Source organism: Zophobas morio, unplaced genomic scaffold, assembly GCF_036711695.1.
Source record: "Zophobas morio isolate AGI-343-1 ecotype UQ-CSIRO unplaced genomic scaffold, CSIRO_AGI_Zmor_V1 ptg000005l, whole genome shotgun sequence".
NCBI classification, from domain to species: Eukaryota; Metazoa; Arthropoda; class Insecta; order Coleoptera; family Tenebrionidae; genus Zophobas; species Zophobas morio.
Genome location: NW_026972110.1, coordinates 15,848,314 through 15,873,278, shown reverse-complemented (window position 1 = coordinate 15,873,278; position 24,965 = coordinate 15,848,314).

Genomic DNA, 24,965 nt, shown 5'->3' with positions numbered 1-24,965 from the left:
TTTATTTCTCATGAGAATTGCGTTTGTATTGTAATAGAACTCACTGACGAATTGCAAATTTTTTTGACGTTGCATAGTTCCTAGAATATGAAAAATTGGGACCCCTTTTCGTTTGGAAATGCATATACAGGACATCTCGAAGAAATTAGTTTATGACACAATATATTTTATTGATTAAAACGAAAATGACCGATCTCATTTTTTTTTTATTCTGATGACATAGTAATGCTGTTAGTAGCATTACTCTGTGCCAGTCCAAATTGATATATTTGTCTTTACTAAATAGTTGATGATGTCACCACAAAATTTTATTAAGAAAACTTTACTTACGACATACCGGTGACTTGCCTTTTTATACCCGTAGTTTCATGATTCTACTGTTGTTAACTTCAATTGGATGTATTACAGGGGCGAGGTAAGTTCGGTCAAAACCCATTTGTTGGAAGCCAAATTCACTGTCTTTAATTAATGATCCAAAAGGTCTAGTTTTTTCGTAGACGGCGTCTCTTTAATCAAACACCTTCGTGTTTGTAAAACTGTGATGGTCTTCCCAACATCTTTACTTTTGTAATAATGTTCTGTTAATTACTTACTAGTGAGTAATTTCCGGTTTTTGGTTAAATCTCATTAAGTACTTTTTCTTGTTTCAAATTTTTGTTTTGATAAAGACGGTATTTAAAGTATGAGTCCTTGAATTTAGGTTTCTGAAGAGACTCTTCTTTATCCACAATAATAGAACTAGTAGAAAGTAATAATTCATCCTATACAAGGCGCGTAATACTCGCATCACGGGGCCCTGCGGCTAACAATAATTTCTTTAAAACTATATGCAAAAACTAATGAAATGAAGGACTATGTTGAAGGTGACAATTTGTCCGAAAAATGTTACTCCTATATAGTTACTACAACAGTAATTTTCGTAAAAATAAACACACCGTTTGATGAAAAATACTTAAGTTATTTAAGTAAAACTGGCTAAATACTAGTAATCAAAAAATGTATTCTAGAAGTGCATAAAAGTAAGTATGGTCATTGAAAATTTTGATTGGTTAGAAAGTTGTAGATAAATGCTTAAATATATAATTCAAATAGCATTTCACACTGACTGTGTTTTGAAAATTTTCGATTGCATTTTCAAAGCATGAACAATTGTTTAATAAAAATGCAAATATAATCTAAAATATTTCACTATATTATCCAATGAGATTAAAATATTGGCAACATAATAATTTTAAAAATTTCAAACTTGCTTTAGAACGTTACTTGTTTAAAATAATGCATGTTCTAGCAGTTTTATCATAATTAATTCATAGTTAGCAATTCTTATCAGCAACTTCGCAATTCACAACGCTCGATGTACACTTGGTAAAGAAAACGTCTTATAAATCAGATGGCAAACAGAAACTAAGATAAAAAAAAATAATTATAAAAATTTATAGTTGTACGTGTAGCTTTTAGAAACATGTAGCAATAAATTACGATAAGACACAGACTCATTGTAATTTTCAGTCACTGATAATATGTGATGGTTATTTATATCTGAACTCTACCAAAAATGGCACAGAAGGTTGATTAGTTGGTAAAAATGGCCTCACTGTAATCCTAATTCAATAATGCAAGAACTACTTTAGGTGCCAGAAGCGTAAAATTCGAAAAATTAATTATATAAATTATGCGTTGGTGACAATAATTAATAGTGAAAGACTTAACTAAATATATGTGACATCTAATTAAGTCTATAAAAGCAGTTTCGTGTGGGCACTGAGGTCTTATGAATATCAAAACTTAAAAAATATAACTGAAACAGATTTTTTGACAATATTGCGGTGCCGATAAATACTTACGTCTGCATAAATAATGAAAATAGATCAATAATTATAATAAATGAGTCACTCTTTAATTGAAACCGTAGGTCGTCTGCCTCCATAATTAGATATGCAAAATAAATTTCTATTGAATAATGTATAATATGCATCAACAAAAAGTTCTGAAAACGACGCCCAATTCAGGTACTTGCAGAGCAGAATCATAAATAAACCGAGAAATTTCCTGCCTGTAAATATTTACGTTCGTTGCAACACAAATTCATTATACACGCAACATAATTGATTTATATTATTTTGCACAACGTGAATCGACGTCCAGGTATAGATTAAAATCAATATTGTGATAAATCTTGCACCTGTGACTCAGCGAAATTCGCGTGCTAAAATGCACTTTTTAAACCAATTATCGCGAAAGTATTGTTTATTAGCCAAATTATTCAATTACGGCCGGAGGATACACAGAACATAAAATTCAGCAGACCGCTCACAATTTACGAGTAAAATAAAAATACATCAGGAGTGGGATCTGATAACACACAACGTGAAAGTTTCTTCCTTATAAGCGCTTGCTTCAACGACTCTTGCGATTTATGGTGGTACTTTAGCGTGGGAGGCAATTAAAGCTCCTCATGAAGTTTTCATGATTCCTTGACGATTCCATCTTGTCATCGTCCATCAATTTCAAGTCCAACAAGAAGAAACGCGGTGCTGTAGGCGCAATTTTGGCAGTGTTTTCAGCTGCTCGGTAATTTGACGTAACCAAGTGGGAGTAGCTACCAGTTTTTGCAATAACAGATTAATATCTGTTTTATTGTAATTGTTGTTTTTATATAGAGTTTAAATGATATTCTAATTAGCCCGGTTATTTTATTATCAATCGGTTGACATTGCCTTCTATGGATTTTTTAATTAGGTATTGTGAGCGACCACTGAGATCTTGAGCAACAAAGAACGGTTTAGGAATATTTTAAAGCTTTAATGGAGGACCGTGTTCGCACCATAATACAAAAAATATACCTAAGTATTTCTTCTGTTAAGATCGTGATGCTAAATCGTTGCGACACGAGGATTACATGATAAAAACAAATTGCGTTAACCAGATATTAAACAAATTGGTTTATAAAAAAATTACTAGATGATTAGAGAAACGTCAAGTCATTGGAGAGAAGCCAACAGAGACATATTTTTCGTTAATGATATGCTCGGACCTGCCGGATGTGTAAAATTTTCAACATTTTTTGTTTTATTGGTTTTAATTCGGACTGGCACCAGGTTTGTGTTAGAACTGTTATTATTGTATATTAATAATACTCTCTACTAATAGTATTTTCGAGTCAAAAACTTGTACCGATTAATCATTACTGAAGTCCTTTTTTTGGTACTTAAAATTTCGAATTAACACGAGAGGTTATATGCAACCAATTAACGAAATATTATTTATGAGTAAATTAAGCCAAAGTCTAATGAAATTCATATTTAATTGTGTTTTTAAATACATAAATCTTCTAGTTTTTAGCGCCACACAATTCGGGAAATGTCTCAGTTTAGAAACAGGTCTAATTAAGTGTGACAAAGTATGGGTGATTTAAAGCTATATGTGTTTCACAAAGAACAGAATCAGTAGCCATACCATTCAAGGTCACAAAGCAAATAAAGTCAGCAAAATGAAAACTGTAAAAATAGATGCTTTATTAAGTATCACATCAACAATATCAATAATCTCAAGTTTATCTCAGGAACTAAATTTTTCCAGGTGCGTTAAAACAATAACAATCAAAGCGGAATTAAGAAAAAACTTTCCCAAGAATTCTGATATCTTTTTTTCTGCTGACAATCCTTAAAAAGAAACTAGCCTAGGGTTTTTCGCGTAGAAGGAATAAATGACTAACTAGTAATACCTTCTGTTCTTGGTTCTACGATTATATTTTTGTAAAGGCATTATTGTTATTTGTTGATATCATAAGACCCACGCTGATAACCTGCATTTAGGGAAAAGTTCTATTATGACCAAGATTATGCTGAAATTACGGACAAAATGAAATGACTGTCTACATTCTTGACCAGGAGCATGCTGATTTGCTATTATTTTCTCACCTCGTCCCATCTCCATTAACTTTGGATTGCTATTCTGCAAAATAACTAGTAATATATTGAAAATTCGTTTTTTGATTTAAACATGGTAAAATCATGAAGATAATTTTTGGAATGTCTGGTATTAGAATGATCTAAATTTAACCTTCTTGTGACACAAAATTATAGCTATTATACAAACTGCTAGGTTATTTATCTCATGCTTGATAGGTTTTCCTTCAAATATTTTAAAGTTTGGCATTCAGCGAGAAATAATCCATTCAAAAATCTTATTCTATATGAAAATCATTTGCAAACAGTGTTAAGTCGAATAAAAAAGATAACTTTGTTAGCAACATGACATGAATTGCAATTAAATTATCATAATTCAAAACAAAAGTAGTTGTGAATATCCTAATTTTCTTATTTCTGATTTGTTAGCTTGGTTCCAAAAACAGATATTTATAAAACTAAAACAATATAAAAAATTAAAACGCGCGATACTCAGAAACTTGATAATAACATTTCAAAATAAGTACTCCTATAATAAATAGAAGGAAATATAAATAATGAAATGATTTCCGATGCCATGTTATGAAGTAATCTCGAGTGGATATGTAAAGTAATGATAAATCTTTCCAACTCAGGTTCACTTAGTCATTTTGCTGGCACTTGTTTAGAGTTCTAAGAATTGATATTACAGAATATTAATCAGAATGCTTAGAAAATAAATATTATACTTATTAACAAACTAGAAGAAATAGAAAATCTAATATGTATTACCACAAAAATCTCTTATAATACTATAATAAATGAAGAAATGTACTGCAACATAAATGGCTACAAAGCATAATGCAACAGCAGAAATCACAGAAGAGGAGTTAGAAACAGAAGTCGTAGATAGCGGTGTTGATGAAAATAATTCTTTCCGAGTAAGTATATGCGAAACCACAGCGGCAGTTATTTACAATAATATTTAAACAATAAAACTTTTCACAAAAATTGGAAGAATAAATCGATAACAGCAAAATCATCGTTATTTTTATTTGATACAACCCCTGTAACTTTTTTATTTTTAAAGATAAACATAGTTCTTTGAGCAAATGTGTATCATTTTAAAAGATCACTTATGTGAATAAAAGACATGTGTCAATTTTTCAAGCTACCAGATTGCCTTCAATAAATATGAATTTTTCGTCTATTTTACTGAATTACTTTTTAAGTATGATTTTAGAATATTGGTTGCTTTTGATTTCTTACAAAAAATCGATCTTTCCATTTATGAAAAAATATACCTAGTGATCCATAAAAAAAATAAAGTTGAAGTGATAATAAAAATCTGAGCTGGCTATCACAAGCAGGTTTATCTTTAAGAATAAAAAAAGTTACAGCGGTTGTATCAGATAAAAGAAACACCCTGTATAGTAGTTCACAAACCTTAATCGTATATTGCACTTCTACTCTAGAATGTGCAAATTATTACTTAGCAGCTCCGGTTGAGAAAAGGGAAGTTTTTCTCATCGTAAATTATTACCCACAGTGTGCTTACGAATTCCTAAATCCAGAAACGGCTCGGAAAATATTATTCAGTCCTTATCGCATTAGTCACTCAACACTGTAATAAAATACATTTTCAATTACAAGGTGTTTTTGAAACGTATCTAAAAAAGAAACGGGAAATTGTACACAAAAAGCACATGTTATCAACTCAAAATCACTTTAATAAAAATAAAATTCTCAAAAAAAAAATCAAAATTTGGTGTGAGCTATTAATTTACGGCAATTTATTGGTTGTCAAGCAATTTTGCGTCGGGCTAATTCTACTTTCGAAATAAAAAAAAGAAAATCAGCAACAGAAAGTTTCACGTGAAAAATTTTGACGTTTTGCCGCAAAAGAGCTTTTCCAAAAAAAAATGCAAAGTTATACAATTGCCAAAATAACTGAAATCATCACAGAATTTTCAATACGATCACTGTGAGAGCAATAAATTATTCTGTGTAAGTTAGTATGGTTTCAGAAAAAAATCAATCAACCACTAAAGCAGTGCAGGATTTCATTACGTTGTTAACAATACGCTTTGAAAAAGAACAAATCGGCATAGTTTTGTTTCTAGACTTATCTAATGTTTTGGATTGTGTTTCTAACGATACCCTACTAAATAAAATGACCGCATATAATACAGATTTCTTAGATTTTTTTAGATTAGATCTCATACAGCTGTATTTTAGCAACAGATCACAGATTGTCAAGATAAATGATAAATATTGCATAAACTCTCTATACAAAGAGGTGTGCCTCAAGCTTCTATCCTCAGCCCACTACTATTCCTAGTGTTCATAAATGATTTACCGAAACACCTAAGTTCGAACTCGATTCTTTATGCCAATAATACAACCGTAGTGAATAAAATAACTTCTTTGCCAACTATTGTCCATTCGAGTAAGAAACACAATCCAAGGGTTGGGAGTGGTTTCATGGAAATGAATTCTGCTTAAATTTTGATAAATCTGTAGATATTCTCTTTACCTTAGAAAAGGTAGATAATAATAACTATGACAACCCTGTAAAATTTCTAGGATTACTTACTCGTATATATTGAGTCGACGTTGATTTGGCACATTCACGGTGAAATGTCAAAAGGACATTTCTTCTGCGAAACCTAAAAGAACAAATGCCATCTAAAATCTTACGGATAACGTATTTTGCAATTGGTGAATGGTTGCTTAAAAAAAACGGGGAAGATCCACATTTCATTAAAAAATTATTTCCAACAGATATGGTATTTTTAACTAAACATCTTGGGCAACTTTTCAGAGGATGTACTAATACTAGATACTCGACGATATGGGGTATGTTAGATATTCAAAAATATGGGGTATGTCCAAGTTAGAGTTCCTGCTCATTATGCCAATGAACTGCGTGAGTGGTTCAAAGAAAATTTCTCAGGACGGTGGATAGGCTGAAATGTCGGTCTCAATTCTTGCAATTTCTTTTTGTCGGAGTACATGAAGCAGTCGATATATCGGGTCACGTTAGACACAGTTGAGTAGCTAAGAAATCGCATTGAGGAAGTTGAGACAACATTGGAGCTAATCCTGATGTGATCTTGAGGACGCAGCAATCACTGATTCGGTGTGCGACAGTCTATGGGACGTCATTTCGAACACAAAAAATGTTTTTTTTTAATAAATCGGACTATTTACACATTTTCAGTTTCTAGAAAATACAATTAAGTAGAGAACAACAAGAAAAGTTTCGTTGGTTTATCCCGCAAAAAAACGGTACGACAATAAACTTCTTTATCTCTTTATTTATTTTATTTATACTTGACAGGTAAGAAATAAATTTTGACTTTTTCCTTGTCACTGTCGACTATTACTTTAGGCCACTTGCTAGTAATCAGTTAATTATCTACATCTTGTACTTAATTAATATTTGTCATTAGCGCGAGAAAAGTGTCGACGGGATAACTTTTTTGGTGAGATTTATACAATGAAAAAAGTTTTATATGGCTCTCCGAGATGCCCAGATTTACGAAATTTTTTTCACCTTTCAAAAACACCCTGTATAAGAAACATGAAGTCAGTAGAAACTATGGTCAGTTTAACTTCTCAAATGAAACTTCGATATAGTAATTACATGAAGCACTATTGTACCATATTGCCAAGTACAAGAGAGGCAAAAAAGACAAATAAATCAAAAATATGGAAAATCCACAGTCAACAACTCAGATGAGTAACAAGTAACTATAAAGATAAGTAAAGAATACCAAATGAAAAAAGTAAAAAATATATCGAAAAGAAACTGCACACAAGTAATAATTGACAACAACGAATAATCAATCTTCTTACATCATGCAAGGCCGAAGAATTGGAAATTATCATATTGATGTAGCAAATAAAAATTGCCCAACAAAAAATAAAGTAATTCCCGTTACAGTAAAGAAAATATACACAAATTTTATAAAGCAACTAACTGAAATATTCAACCAGGAGTACAACCAAAAAGCATGAAAATGGCAAAAATGTATACCACAAATATTGTGGGTCTATCATTGTAAATCACACAAAGTCTTTAGTACTACACTTGTTTCGGTGTACCTACAGTACATTCATCAAACAGTTGAACCTATGGCTATGTGAAAAATATTATCTGTTTTTCGCCTGACTTTGTGGGTGCTAGAACGGAAAAATTAATACACGGAAAACATAAAAAAAATCTGTATTAGTGTTGTACAAGATATTGTGGAATTAAAATTGGGGATACACACTAATCAGGGGGCCGCATCAGTGAAATTTGTAGGGCTTATTTCTAAAATTTTAACCTAATTATAAACCTTTTACAATTAAGTTAAAAAACAGAATTTTAAAAATTAGATTTATGTACCTACTTAGTTGCAAACTGACCAGAAGTAAAGCAAAATAAATTATTAATTATCTTCTTCGTCGCTGCCGTCATCTAAATATATAACAAGTTCATTGGCTTGCCGTTTCCTATATTCTTCTTCTATTGAAACGACTTTTTTAACACAATTGAAGCACACATTTTGCCAATTGTTTTTACTTAATTCCTAATTACGTCGATAGCACTGGCACTCAATTTTTGATTATTGTTATTTCGACGTACTCTTGCCTCGCGGCTTCCTCGTCGATGACATAGTTGTGTTAAATTTTTTTGTATGAAGTTGTTTTGTGGTATGGTGATCTTCGAAACATAAATAATTTTCTTCAAGAAACTTCTTAATTTCTTCTTTTCCCGATCCAACATTTGAAATTGATGATTATACAATGTCCCCATATTCAAAGTCCACTACTGCGTCGTCTTCGGAATTCATTTCTTCATTTTCAACATTTACGGCTCCCATTTCTTCAGCACTTACCTACTTCATTCCACGGTCTCCACATGTTTACTTATTTTTACCACCTTTGACTGATCACACCGAAAGACTCCTGTTAATTGAGAGCTACCGAGGTAGTAATGATTTTTTTATTTGCAAATTTAGGGTGATTGGCTGATTGGCAAAGGTTATACGAAATAATAAATACGGTTCTGAAAACCAATCCGGAAAACACAACTCGAGTACTTTTATGGGGATTACACTCAATAGCTGGCAGCCGAAGGTTGGCCAGGGACTAATGACACTCATAAAGTGATTTCCAAATATCTTTAGAAATACTGTACCCAGTTATACTTTAGCTAGGGGTACCCTTTTACACAACTTTCAAAAAAACATTAATTCTGACGTAAAAACAAATCACAAAGGCATGGAAAATAATTACTGACTAACCAGGAAATAAAAACATATAATCAAGTCACTATAATCACTACATAAAAGCTATAAAAGACAACGAACAATTCAAGAAGGGAGAAACAATTTATTCTCACGCGAAACGTAATAGATTAAAATTGTCAAACGGATACGTTGGGCAACATTAGATCGTTTTACTCTCGCTCAAACCAAAGGCTGTAAACACACTCACGCCTTTCAAGATAGAATTATATTTATTTGAAAGAACTAAATTCTTATGGCGTTTGTACAATACACACCTACCAAATTTTAAAACAAGCTTAAAAGGACAATAATATGCCTTAATCAAGTTTACTGTTGTGTCATGAAATTTGAACCGTTTGCATTTAACCCTGTCTTCAAACAAAAAAATTTAACTCAAAACTTTAACTATTTGATAGCTTCGATTCTGAGAGTCGGACAAACTGTAGAGAAACTGAGAGGTTATGGGGATTAAGAGGCGCGTTAATGCGGTGACACGTAGATCACAGCGTTATATCTCTATAGGCGCTCTCTATTCTGCTTCGACAACATCATAAAATGTAAATGTTTCTAAATTGGAACTGCGTTTATGGCTTTTATTTATGGGCTTGTAGTTTTGATAGCTAACTGTTTTGCGACAATAAAAATAAGTGTATTTGTAACAAATTTTTCACATCACCACAAAATGTATAGACATTTCAATAACTCGCACGATTGGGCACGTGGCAACCAACGAAGATAAGAGAACTGGAAAAGCAGGTTCGCGATCTTGAAACACGAAATATGGTTTAGTTTTGCAATTTGTAACGATAAAATTTTATCTTTATATTTAGTTACCAGACCCATTAAAATTTTTCAAAAAATAAGTTTTTGTGTAATATAAACAAAATTGTGCTCTTGCATAATAAATGCTTAAACATGTGGCAAAAATCCCAAAATTTGGATTACAATGTGAAATCGCAGTAAAAGGTACGACAAATCCATAAATTTCGTCGCGCATCTGAATACTAAAACTTTCCTAGCGATTTACGGAGCATAGTGCTAAAATGGCAACAGAAAGTGATTTTCGTTTTCGGTGGTTTTACGAAAGTTGCAAATATTTATTTGTTTAAAATGCAAAAATTTTTAACCTAAGAGTGCGTCCATAAATAATTAAAATTGTTGTGCTTATTCACGGCCACGTATTTTTCTGCGTCGAGTTCTATTATGAATATGATAGAAAGCACGAAATGGGTCAGTGCCCAGATAATTAGTTGCTTCTGTTCCTTAATAGAAAATGGATCGGTTATAACATCGAAATTAATTTTTTCATCGACACCATCAACCACCTGTTAGTAGTTTGTCGGAATCTCTAATGTTGTATAACTTAATGGATATATTGTAGCAATGATCTTTCAAAACCTGAGGTCAACATTCTTCACTTTTTATGTATTTTAAATTGAAAACGCATTCACAGGTATTTACTTCGATCAAGTTACATAAAAAGATGGCATAGTTCTTAATATCGCTAGAGTTAAAAAGCGCGCGCTGCGTGCCTGAGAGATAAAGTGTCAAAACAGTTCAACTACAAGCTTATCTATTAAAGACTGTCTTGCTATACACAACTGTTTAAAATATTTTGAAAGATGTTTTAATATATCTGGTTTTTATCTCAGCGGATCTTATTCATGTCTGAACTCTGAACGACCTCTTGCGCAAATTATGAACGCTTATAATTCTTCTAAATACTGTTTCTGTATAAAAAAGAGCAGTTACAAAATTCAAAAAAATTATTTGGATCTTAAATCTTAAGCTAATCGAGGCGTGGTACTTCCTGTATAATTCCATTAGTAGTTTTATAGTATTATGATGAAATATGCAATAAACAAAGACATTAATAAGGAGAACGCGTTATGAATAATAGTGAACAAAATTAGTACGGTAAATTTAATTGAAAAATGCTGTTCATACCTAAGACCTATAATTATTACGCTTTTGTGTAAAAGTTTCCTGGGCAATATACACGCTTATTATAATAAAACTAAAATTAATACAGGTGCAGTGCTCAAGACGGAGGAAAGTGAAAACTGGTTAGGTAGCGTCTATTCTAATTAATGTCCCAATAATGTGTATATGTAATAGGAACGCTTAAGATCTCAGCCAGACTTAAAAAACCTCCAGTGGAAATAAGAGGTGTTGTAATCAGCACTTCAGGAGAAATACTAGGCATTTAAGAGGGCGTTAAACATATTCATATATTGTCATTTTAAACAGTGTTTAATTTTATGTTTTTCGGTTTTGTTCGAACCGTTCGAGTTATAAAAAATATTTTACGACTACAGATAAGACACAGTAACTACGATCAAATGGCAGCTAAACTTATAAAAAAAGGTAATTAATATTTGTAAAGTTATGTCATTCGGATATATTTAACTGAGCTTTCTTTACAGTGTAAACAATCAGAAACCTTAATCTTGGAATTTTAATTGGGATTTTTCCGTCAGTGTTCTAATTTTTTTAGTCTAATTCGCTATTTAAATGTTAATTTTCTGACTGACTTTAGTAATTAAACACATAACTAGTTTAAAACACATTTTTGCGTTTTTATTTTGCTCAAGATTACCTCAGGAACTAATTATACTGTATCTTGCATTGGAGTAGTTGTTTTTACTTTGAGACGACTTTAGTCTAAAGCGATTTATACGGTTTATACGAAAACACATAATGCACATAATTTTTCACGATCACATGCTGCTTCAGCTTTCTTCAGTTTCGGCATTACATAGTTTTTAAATGTTCCCAAACACACAAAACGTTGTTAGAACTTAACATAAAGATGTAAGCTCCACCCATAATATATTCACTTTCACGATTACACTTTTATCTTGAGATAACCGAAAAAAGTACTTTACACATTTCAGTAATTTGTCAAGTTGTTCAACAACATTTCAAATAGATACGCTTAGCTTCTTCAGACCTGGCAACGATAACAATCTCAAATGTTGGATAGCTTCCTTTGAGAAATAAAATCTAAAACAAATATACATCTGTTTAATTAGTGTCTCCAACTAACGAATTAAACTTGCAAATTTATTCTCTTTTCGTTTAAGATTTACGCTTTGGTAGTTAAATAAATAAAGCATGTGTGTATCAATTAGCGGTCACACTAAAATCAGAGAATTGAGTTTGTTGTATTAACACAATAATGGTAGCAATTAAATAAACTGTTTTTTTTTTTATTGAGAATCTCGTTCTCATGAATTTATTTTCTCACGAATATTAATTTATTTTTTAGCATTATTTCATGAAAATTAATTACAGTTTTTTGATCTTGCCCACAAGGCACAATAATAAATCTTATGATAAATGTGCTTAAATAATATCTACATTTTTCGGGGGCAAATCCAATTAATTCTTAGATAAACCTTTCGAAAACAAAATAATTGGTTTAGCAGCTACATTGAACTTCTACAGCTTCCATACACACCCGCAGAAATCGATGCTGTATACCATAACGTTTCATTTTCAAGCTACATCACGACATACACAATGATATATTGTTGGGTGGTAGTCAGATAAATTTTTCGAAGACTATCTAAACGAGCCGATCTAAAGCGCAACTTCTATTAAGCAGAACACCTTTATCAGATGAAAATGTTTAAACCCATATTGTTCGTCTTGTTCGTGCTAAGTGGACATAATTCTAATCTGGTTTGATAACCATCTTCGAAAATTAGTTAATACTGTTTTTCCCCAATATTAATTGATTATGCTGTGATTAATTCAGTCCCACAGATAAAATCTTTACAAATTCTTCAAAGACGATCACGTTACAAAATTACAATAAATTTTGAATACATTTGCATGGTATTATTGATATTGTGGTTCGAATTAAAATACTTCGACTGTCTTTTTGACCCGAAAGTCTAGAGAAACTTTATTTTAAATCTTGCGACAAAGTCTAATTAAGTTATTTAAATTAATTAATTCAGCTCGACTTGTCACATTTCGCATTTTTATGATTACGTATCCGAAGAAAATGCAAGGTCAAGTTTTACTTAAGGATTTGGCGCAAAACGATTATTTGAGAATAACTGCTAATTAAAATTAATGAATTTTTTGATGTTTGTTAGGAGACTTCCATAAACATTATATTTAATAGTAACAGTAACCAGTCACCGTGGTCCTGTCCTACACAATAGTCAAAATTTGCCTACGATTTTGACTTCAGACGTAGAAAGCTTTGTATTTAAGCTATACCAGAGATGCAAAAAATCCATGACTGTTGGACCTCACATAGAAATTTCAGGAAAATATATCGATAGTCATCTAAAATAATAATTCAATCTAGCGGGTTTATAATTAGCAGCGGTAGCAATGGCCATTCGAACTAGTTTCGACATTCGTTCACCCGTATAATTTGTTATTTAATTTACTAGTTGTCAAAACGTCCGCGGAACAGATACGAACTTACACTAATTAATTGTTCTATGCCGAAGTGTGAAGCTAAAACAAATAAATCTTTGTTCGGAGGTCCGACCCCGGGCCGAGATTTCCGTTGCGATAAAACCCAGAACTAATCTCGAATTTTTAAATTAAATTAATAGCAAATAGTGTCAGGCGCTTGTAGACAAACAATAAATTTAAAAAGATGGCCACACATTTGACACGCCGTAAAGGCACTCGGTCGTTGCGCGTAGGAATCTTGTGAAACTAAATGGGAGATGCCGAAAGCGTGTAACTATTAATCTTGATTGCTTAAAGAATCATCAAGTTGGTGGAATTTTTGCGAAATAAATCTGACCCGGCCCACAAAAGTTATGTGTGACCAAATTTCCCTTTCCAAACAACTTAATTTGTGGAGACGACATGTGGCGATGAGCATTTCCATCAGACTTTTAAGAGACCTAATTAGCATCGCACAATATATCGCATTTGGAATAGTCGCTATAAAAACTCGGTTTTATAGGTTAGCGATGGTTATTTTTTTAATTTTTGCCATTAAGTATGCGGACGAGGTTTATTATTTTCGTGCAATTTTTTATGGTAACAATGCTTTTAAAAATAAATTTTCTGTGAGGAGTTGAAATTTATTATCTTGTCTAGTTACGTTATGCGCTATGAGTTATGTGTTCTTTTAATATGTTCATTAATTAATCTTCTTCCTAGTGTGACGTAACTTGATTTTTAAATACTCCCACATTGAAAAATCGAGGTCTTTATCTTACTGCAAACGAGACGACTACCAGTTCCCCTTTGTACCTACTACTTTTTTTTTGTTAATTTCGAAACGTTATTGTGAAAAGTTGCAAAACATTTTAATCACGTTTTATTCGTTCTATGAACGAAATTTGATAGAAGAATAGTACCTTTCAAGAATGTGGGTTTGACCATAAATTTACTCAGCAAATTCGCACGTTATTTACAGTCATCAATATACAAGTCCACAATATTAATAATAATTTATGTTTACATTTCAATAGTAATTATAATGTTAAATGATTTAAAGACTCGGAATCAAACTGTAAAACCGGTAGCCAGTAAAAAATTACAATAAAAAAGTACGAAAATATGTTATTGAGAATGCTATAAATTGTGTGACCCCCAAATAATGATGAATACCTAGGTGTTTCATAGAAATAAGAAAAAATAATTATTTTATATAGATCCTCCTTTTAACGTTCTTACAACTAGCAAAAGTCTTGTATACCATACCAAAAATTAAACGTGTTTCGTTGGCACAAATATGCACATATTTTATCATTACAGGAATTAAGATCAAGTGATGATATGCCCTGATAAGACTGACGGCAAAATAAATCGACTTTTGAAATTCTCGAACTATAGCATAACGATGTGTCTGTTATTATTCTTTAACCTCGCCTGACCCCCTGAGCTTCGCATGGTTATCGACCATTGATCTACACATCATCAAACAAGTGACCTACAACATTCTGGTCTAATTGATCTGATCAACACGATCGGACTATTCGAGACGTTTAGAAAGAATATGGCAACTACCTAACAAATGTTTAATTAGATTTACCATGGTTACACGTATTTTAAAATGTTCTTTGTCGGCATGATGTCGACTTGTGATGTTATTTGTGAATCGAATACTTATTCTTGAAAAAACCTTTAACCAGTTACAACAATGTCATCTCTCTTCTTGTAATAAATTTGTAAAGTTCCTAATTACAAACCTTTGATTATAAAAAGGACGTTGTACTGACGTACAAGATTCCTCTATAGCCGGGACAGAATGTCATAATGAGTTTTTACGTTTTGAAACAGGTCTAACATAGTTTTTTTTAGAGTGTAATGACAGTAATTTTGGTAATTTTCTACATGCTTGTCTTAAAAGGAAAACCATTCTATTATCTCTCTGGCTATTATCTCTTCGGACCAAGTAAAATCAGTAATGACTGCTACATTAAAAGAAATTTATCAAGCAATTTCAACAAGTGGAATGTTGTCTAAGCAGTTTAATCAACAGCCAAATGGTGAAGTCCTACTGTAGGACATACCTTGTTTCGCGTTTGAGGCGATACCGTCTGGTTCAAATACGTGTTGTAGATTTTCATGATATTTAAATACAATGTAGAGGATTCCTTATTAAAAACGGAGAAAAACGACGTCAGACACAAAGATTTTTTATCAACAGTTTTCAAAATTTTTATATATCTAATAAAATGGTCATATTTACTCGGCTATGTTCAAAGATGGAAATCTGCAATTCTTCAAAGGACTTTTTATTTACCTAGTCCTGATAAACGTAAAAAAGTGTCTTAATTTATGTTTTTACAAGGTGATTAAATATTTTGAGTTTTTTGTATTTTTATAGCTTTTAACACCTGTCAATAGCAGTTCACTAAGTGACTTGAATTAAGATTTAACCTATATTAAAAGAAGCTTCTCAGTTGGAGACTTTTCGAACCATTTAATAAAGTAGCAATAAATAACATCAACCATTCCAGGTGGTAGTTCATTCATCCGGTCAGACCGTGTCGATTGCGATGAAGTGGATTATTTTATCACTTTTTGTTTATGATTTGACCATTTTTAATTAGAAAACATTTTTTTTGTACAGATACAGTCTAAACCTGAGGATGGTTATAACAGAATAAACGAAACTTGTCATTGACTGAGTCTAATTTCAGCTCGAGTCTTGCCAGTCTGGTTCATTACCAGAAAAAGAAAAGTTTCAGGAGAACTCCAAGTAAGAGTCTAAGAAATGTACAATGTATTTAGAGCTTTCAGATTTTGCATTTCTTAAAGAGCTTTGAGATTACAGCTTTAAAAGCACTTGAATCAGCTCGCTTTATTGCTTTAAGTTGCTTAAACTTTTTCTGAATTTCGCAATAATAAGTTAATCTCAGGTTCCAGAAAAATGTTCTCCTTGATTTTTGCGTCCGCTGTACTGGAAAATGATTAAACAGCAAAAACAACGGTTAAAAGAAAAATAGTTTAACAAAATACGTTCAACTAGAAGAAGAAAACAAAACCACCAACTAAAACGAATGAACAAGAAAAAAGAATGACATTCCGCTTCCTACCATATATAATATATGCAGGGTGAGTCACTAATAACGGACTTTTCGATTCTCATTAATTATATTAGAGGTGGAAAATTTTGAAATTTCGTTATTCCGATTTTCTAATTTTTTTCAGCAAAAAATTACAATAACGTTATTTTGATGATCTATGTTGCAATGTTTTATGGACAGATAAACAGAAATAACCGCTTTATTATACACTTAAATAAGTTTTAATATACAAAGTGTTTATAAGGAAAAAAATAACTTTACAGTTTTCAAATATCGATATTTCATTTTTCCATTAAAACACTCTGTATTTTATTACTGCATCTTACTCTATTTTTTGTTTCCTTCCTTACAATATACAAGGGTGTGTATGACTATCAACTTTAAATGTAGAAAATTATTAAACACAAAATAGGCATGGTGATCTATTTGCGAAAATTCCATCGATATTTGAATATTGTTATATTTAAATTTTTTTATAACCACTGTAAGTAACCCAATTTTATCTACACCAATAAAGCGCTTATCTTCATTTATTTCTCCATAAAATATAACCCAGATTTGAAAAATAACTTTATTGCGATTTTATTTTGGGGCTGTTCCATTGCCAAAAAAATTCCAAGCAAATTGGAAAATCTTGGCAACGTCGGATCAAAATTTCGAAAATAAACCATGATTATAAAACTAAGAAGAAGTAAGTCAGAAGATGCAAAAATATACAGAGTGTTCCATTTGAAAAAGCTAAGTTGTGCGTTACGCCTTAAAAACAAAACACTGTGTACAGTTGGAAATAATTTTAGTATATGGTCCTCAAAAAACTATGCAAGTTTAGTCTCACACTTTTTTTCTATTTCTGTTAACTAATCAGATCGAGGAACGTGCTCTTAGTGACACACCCTGTATATAATTAACAAATTAAAACGAATACTACAAAAATACCAACTATAAATCGCTTTCAAATTTGCAGACACAATACAAGATTTATTGAATGTAAAAAATAAGCAAAGAAGTAAAAAGTTCATAAAATAAAATACAAGAACAAGAATACAATGCCACACAGATGTAAAGAAACAGAAACATAAACTCAATGAAGACTTAAAAAAACACCAGAACTATATCAATATGAAAAAAAATAAATTAACGCATCAAAAACGAAAAAAAAATTGTCAAGCTATTAGTCGGAACTTCCCTCCCGCTTGAAATACGGTCCAACAAATTTAACTTCTTCAAAAATTATAAAATTTGCTTTTGAGACCTTACCCCTATAACTTTTTATCTAATTTTTTTTATTTTATTTTCATTTAATACACAGGCAGACTCATTATAAATAAAGATATGAATACGTCAATATAAATTTCTTAATCTTCTCTTGAATACTCCTGGTGGAATAGAAATATTCAGAAGGTGACTCTGCTGATTGACGAATCTGGTTGTCCTGGGTGGAAAGCTGAACTGTCCATAATTTGTTCTGTCCGTGGGCTGATAAAATGGGAAGTTGGAGCGAGTCGCTAGGGAAGTATTGTAAGGGACGATTTTTTCTTGTACCGAAGGACAACAGTACCGAGTAAAATTTTAGATCATCTGCAAACAGTGTGAACCTTGAGTGATGAAAACAAGTTCTACTATTGAAAAGCAAGGGTCTCAAATGGGAACGCCAATGCTTTCGCAGTCGAACGGGAATTTCGTCTGGTCCGAGACCCTTACTACAGTCTAGTTTTAGTAGATTTATATAAATCTCCGAAATAGGAATTTCGACTGAAGTCATATAAAATTTTTCTCGAGTATAAAATGTGATGCATTACAATTTAATTTAAATGAATAAGTAGAGGCAAAAAAATTGGCAAATAAGTTTACTATATTTACACCAGAGTTACTTATTTCGTCATTGTATAACACCTATAAGTTAAAATAAAAATTCTGTGGACTGGTAAAGAACCTACAGGTAATGAAGTATGCTTCAAGTAAGTTTTTGTATTCTCAAATTTTCGGGAAAAATAGGGTGAACCGTTCTTGATTTGATGATCAAAATACATTGCTTCATTCATTTTTTTTGTCACTCAATTCTCAAATATATGGATGTATTGATAATAATAAACTAAAAACTAGATGTATTAACCCGCAATATTTTGCATATTCAGATTCAGCAAAATTTTGAGATGACGTCTTTAATTTGAGGAAGGGGACAAACGGATAAATTTTGAAGAATGATGATGTTTAAAACATTTACTAAATTGTAAAATATTGTTGTAAAATTTTGACTTTTTCCCAAAAATCTGGATGCCGATCCGTCTAGTAGTTTCGGAAATTATCTGTCTAATAAAAGTCAGCACTGACGACAGACAGCGGTCAACGTCGTGAAAACATGAAAGTAGGCATTCACCAGATAGACCCTATTGTTTACAATAATTTCTTACCTTACGCTCGGGACATAAGAAGTAGGAGATTCATAATACTAGAACTCATGTAAATCTGAAAAGAAAAGAAAAAAATGGGTTAACAGAAGTAATGAACATGTCTAAATTAAATGCAACAATTTGGCACAAATTTGACGGTAAGACACACAAAAACCATAATGCATTAATAATTAACTTGCAGAATCTTATAGAAAGGGTCTAATTATAGATATCAGCCGAAATTAGTAACCCTGAAGCAAAATAAATGTGAAGTGAAAAGCGTGTCCGAATTATAAATCACTCAAAAGTGCCACAGGAGTGCACTTAGCACTAGTGTACCATTTGTACTTTCTGTAATTATTTTTGTTCTTTTTTTTTGTTTCTTTCTTCATCGGTAGGTAAATTTTTCTGATTTTTAGAATAACAGGCTTAAGCTTGCGAGGATTTTCGTAGAAAGTCATAAAAACTGCCTTTAATTTTAGCACAAGAATAAACACAGATTAATTATCCTTCTGTATTGATCCATACAGCTACGAGTTTTTTTGAGTGTGACTTAAGGGCTGTGACGTCCAGCAAATATGCAAAAATTTGTGTATACCCTTCATCTTTTCATACGGATTTCATTAATTAAAAATTGATACATTTAATTGAAAGCAAAAAAAAACACGTGATAGACAGCTTATTTGGCAGGAAGTTATTATCATAAAAAGTGACATTTAAAGCTGGAGAAAATACACAACGTCCTTATTTAAATCATATAAAAATATCAACAAAAAATAACCTCCCACCTGACTAAGGATTAGCACTAAACCGAACGCAATTACTTAACGCTCTACCTGCAGATCTCAATATTTGTATAATTGGATCTTGATATCTTGACATCAATTGAAAGTTGATCCATCGATCAACTGAAAGTGTACGGGTGTATCTATTTCACATCTATTCATAATAATTGACATCATGAAACAAATCATTCTAACCTCAATTTAATTTAATTGTATCTAAAGATAGTAATTAAGAGTAAATTTTTATCACCTTACTTAATCTAATTGGAAATATTATTTCGTAATCGTACATTTTCAGATTTCCCAAACACGGAACACGAAAAAAATTCAAGTGGTTTGTATAATTTGGGGAGCTATTACAAAAATATCTAAGTGTCAGTTAACATAAGAAATGACAATTAATTAAAAATAACAGCGACACGACCGGGGACCATAAAAAGTGCAGCTATGGTTTCCTCTGAATGGCACGGACAACGGAGGTGGCCTGAGGCAGAAGAACTTGAAATTAATAGACAACATTATCTAATTACATCAGGAAAGGTATATTGTAATAGATACATTTTGGTGTCACGTCGTAATTTAGGATATTGTTAAATTATTAATTCATTATTTAATTATGTAATTACTAAACGAGATGGGGCCTTGCTCTTCTAGGTCTACTACTAACATTTCACATTTAACACAACTGAACTTGTAAGTAATACAAAAAAAAAAAAATGTAAGTACATGAGTAAAAGTTTTTGTTAGTGTGTTACCGCGGCGCACTATTCAGCATTCCACAATTAAAAAATAATAGACAGAAAATGGTTATGTAAATAAAATTACAATGATACAACGTAGAGAGTGAACTGTTCTCACTACGATATCTCATCAATCAAATATCTTTTTTTATTGATGTGAACCTTGAGAAGTCTTTATAGTTCATTCTTGCGGTGCATTTTTGCAAGAATTACGAAGTGTTCTGTATAATACTAATAAATACCTACATTCCAAACACTTTATTACACACCTATGAGAGAATGATATTAATTTTGAGAAAAAATCCAACAAAAAAACGACCGAACAGTATTTTGTGAAGATAATCATCAATTTCGTGTTTGTAGCAACTAAAACGCCATTAAGTACCATTTATAATCCGCCATTACAACCTTCTAATTTAGGCCCATAAAAGCCCTGTGATCATTACGTCCACTCCATGCGGTTTTTACAAATCACCATCATTTCTATGCCGAGCATCAAAGTGGGTCCAGCCGTGTTTCTCAAGAACATAAAATATTATCATGTCAAAAAACACAAATCCTTTGCGATAAGCAATAAAAATGATATTTATCGGATCAAAGATAAAGAATAAATTAGTTTTAAGTCATCGTAAATGAAATCCACCAAGCCAAACACGTGTACCAGAAAGCCGGATAATAAACCAGGATCTTGCGAACATCAGCATTCATTTCATACGCGAACCTCGTACATCTGCTTACACACTTTTATTTACGACTCCCCTTTTAAAAGTACAAATCTGCGAACAAATCTTCCAGCGAAAATACATCCATTTGAGCAATTTTAATTGGTTCCCGACTTCTTCGTAGATTTTTCAGTTGGCGACTGTTGAATAACAAGATCGTCGTTTTTTGGCAATTACAGAACGTGTTGTTCAGTAAGTTATTAAAAGCAGGTTCGAGTTGAAAGTCTCCCAACAACAATTAAGCCCGTTCCGAAACTGTCGCACTCATAAATTTTAGCTTATAGCAATGGACCACGCCGCACCGAACAACGAGGAAGAGACTTCGATGATCAGTCAGACGGGAAACCGTCACTTTGCTTACTTTAAAAACGTGTTAACAAGTTAATTAGAATTTGAGAAGAGCGCATGTTGGGAGGCATAGTAATTAGATTGCGAGCGCTGCGTAAATCCATTATCGATTTAATTAAATTCAGACAGGGATCGAAATTAAATCTTACACTGCATAATTGCTAGCTGTGACCCATTTAAACACGGTTTAATTAAGACATTTCTTTATTAGGCTTAAATCCGATAAGTACTACAAAAAAATTAGGCGCAGTTAGAAGAAACAATGAGGAAATCAGCATATACAAGACGAATAAACAAGCGATTTCGAATTTCATGATTACTTAATAAGCATAAACAAGAAACGAAGGCAAGAATTTCAAAAAATTTTGTATCCACTTGGAAGAATATTAACATTCAAGAACAGAATTTTATCTTAAAAATAAATAGTTATTTAGTTATTACATCGGAGGAAAAAGTAAAACTTGTAAACCACCAATCTTGTGGAACCAACATTTTATGCCGAAAACAACACTCATATTGAAATTAGACATAGATATTTCCAATTATTCCTATACTATCTTCATCTTTCTAATATGGCAGATTAGTGCAATGGACTTAAACCCCATATATAAAGTTTAAACTTTTTTTAGAAATAGCAACATGAAAATTATTATTATTACAAGATAGAGCATCCCCTCTCATTAACTTTACTTCTAATAAGAAGAATCGTAGAAAGAGGAGCAGGAACTGGATGAACAGTTTATCCCCCATTATCATCCAATATCGCTCATGGGGGGGCATCAGTCGATCTCGCAATTTTTAGTCTCCATTTAGCAGGTATTTCTTCCATTTTAGGAGCCGCTAATTTCATTACCACAGTTATTAATATACGACCACAAGGAATAACATTTTATGTCGAAAACAACACTCATATTGAAATTAGACATAGATATTTCCAAATATAATCAAATAAACTCGTTCATGAAGGGAACCAGCAAAGGATAAAAACCAAAAAAATTTACTGTGCGTTCCCGTTTGACTTGGCAGCTACTCTTAAGCAATGCATTTTAAATCGGAGAATAGGAGAATTCGCGGCGATGTCCTCAATTATCCATAAATCTATCGATTTCTGAAGAAGTTGATACCATGTTACACAAATTATCATAAAGTTTTTCTCATTCGTGTTAAAATTTTATTTTTGTATATTAAAATTTCATAGTAAAACGAATTATTTCTTGAATATTCATTATTTTAAAATTGCGTTTTTTGATTTTTTTTCACCTCATATTTCAAAAACTATTCAAAATTTTGTCTTGGTTTTTTAACTGTAGTAAAACCAAAAACTACTCATTCTAACAGTGTTACTTTTACTGTACTAGTGTTTTTAAATTACGCATTTACGAGGCACGGTTTAATTTCAAAGGTATTACCTGATTGGAAGGAAATATTTCTTATTGATTATTTTCATTTTTTAAAAATAATTTCAACGTATTAACTACAAAGTACTTCGTGGCAACTGCAAAATTCTCACTAATAAAAAATATCTTTTACTGAAAATTCAGAATCACGCTTCATGTAAATAACAAATAAAGTTTTTTTTTTTGTTTAAAGACATAAATGCAATGTTTACTGTTTATGGATACTCTACCGTTAAAAAACTGGCACAGAATTTTAAGTAGGTACATTTTAAAATACGTTGTGAAAAATGGAGAAAAATGAAATTTTAAAAGTGTGAATATTCAAGACAAAATCGAAATACAAAGAAATTGTGGTAAATAACAATCACATTTTAACGACACAACTCAGAGTCGGTACCTGAATTTGGAAAATATCTTATCATTCAGCATCCATTAGTGTTAAAATGCGATTTTTTTTATTTCGTTATTGGTCGATTTTTTTCTGAATTTTCATATTTCTAAACTTTCTTTTTTCTCCTATTTATCGCATCGTATTTTAGGATATACTTCAAGTTTTGCCTTACAAATGTAACTGTGGTTGTATTCGTGACTAGTTACTAGTTACACAGCGATTATGTTGTACAAAATAATTTCGGCCCAACTTGACTGAATTCATTCACTGGATTCGCTGACCATCGTTCCCGAAGGTGGCCTCTATTTAAAACCATACTTCCCTTCTAGAAGTTCAGCAGTCCAGGTCTTTCTAGATTGTCCATTGCGACTTCCTCTAGTACATTAAAAGTTACATTGTTAGAATCAGTACTGATTGGTTATATTATAGTAAAAAAAAGACAAAATTTTGTACAGTTCTTCATTTATAACTTTATCGCCCCACAATCTACTCTTCATGGTTTATAAGATGAGACATTGTAAAATCCAATCAACTGAAATTCACATTTTAGTCAAAATTCACCAAAATAGCCGAATGGTTGAAATTACAAAATCGGAAAAAATTGACAGGTTCTCGGCGTAGTTTGACAACATTTTTAGCACCAGCAGACGCTGGTGCTAATTTATTTAACATCAAAATACACGGAGGGTGGAAGCCTATATTAGTGGCAGAAGGGCATATAGAAAACTCCATTCAGAATAAAATTTACATCGTGAAAAAAAATACAGGACCAGGAAGACAATACCGTAATTAAGTCCGTCAGTGACAAACTCGTTCATTCGAAAAAGCGTCTGATACAATTAATGTTGAAAATACTACAATACCTAACTATACCTAATAACTAAAAACATTCAGCGGATTGGTCCGGTAAAATGGTACTTTCCAGGTTGAAAATTAAAGTAAAATATTCATTACAGAACAATTGCAAAAAAAGTGTTATTATTCTAGGGTTCAAATTAAACTGAAAAGGTAACTTGGATAACTAAAGGGTATTCTGATCTTTTGATATTTCCCAAATTATTTAAGTCTTTTGGTAAATATCGCAATTTAAAAAATTTAATGTCCGCGGTATTAAACTTTTGTAAATGAAATTTTGCGTGTTTGCAAGTCTATCAAAAATTTCGAATTCACGTGCCATAAAAGAACTTGTTTGGGGTAAGTATTTAAAAAAATAATATTTAGGCAACTATTACAAATCTAGCCGTTTTACGTCCCCAGTCAAGTCCATAAAATGTCACTTTTTTGTACTGAAATATCAGAGCCAAAGTGGCGTTATTTGTACTTCACCTTTACTGAATATCGTTATGAAATATGACGGTACCAATTTTTTTCTTAATAGAAGAGTAAAGTAGGATTCTGGTTTTTATAAAATCTAAACGGTCTTTTTTCCAACAATGAAAACTGATTTTCTAATCTCAAAACTACTTACTTAAGCAATTGTTTTCTTGTACGGTCGCCTAG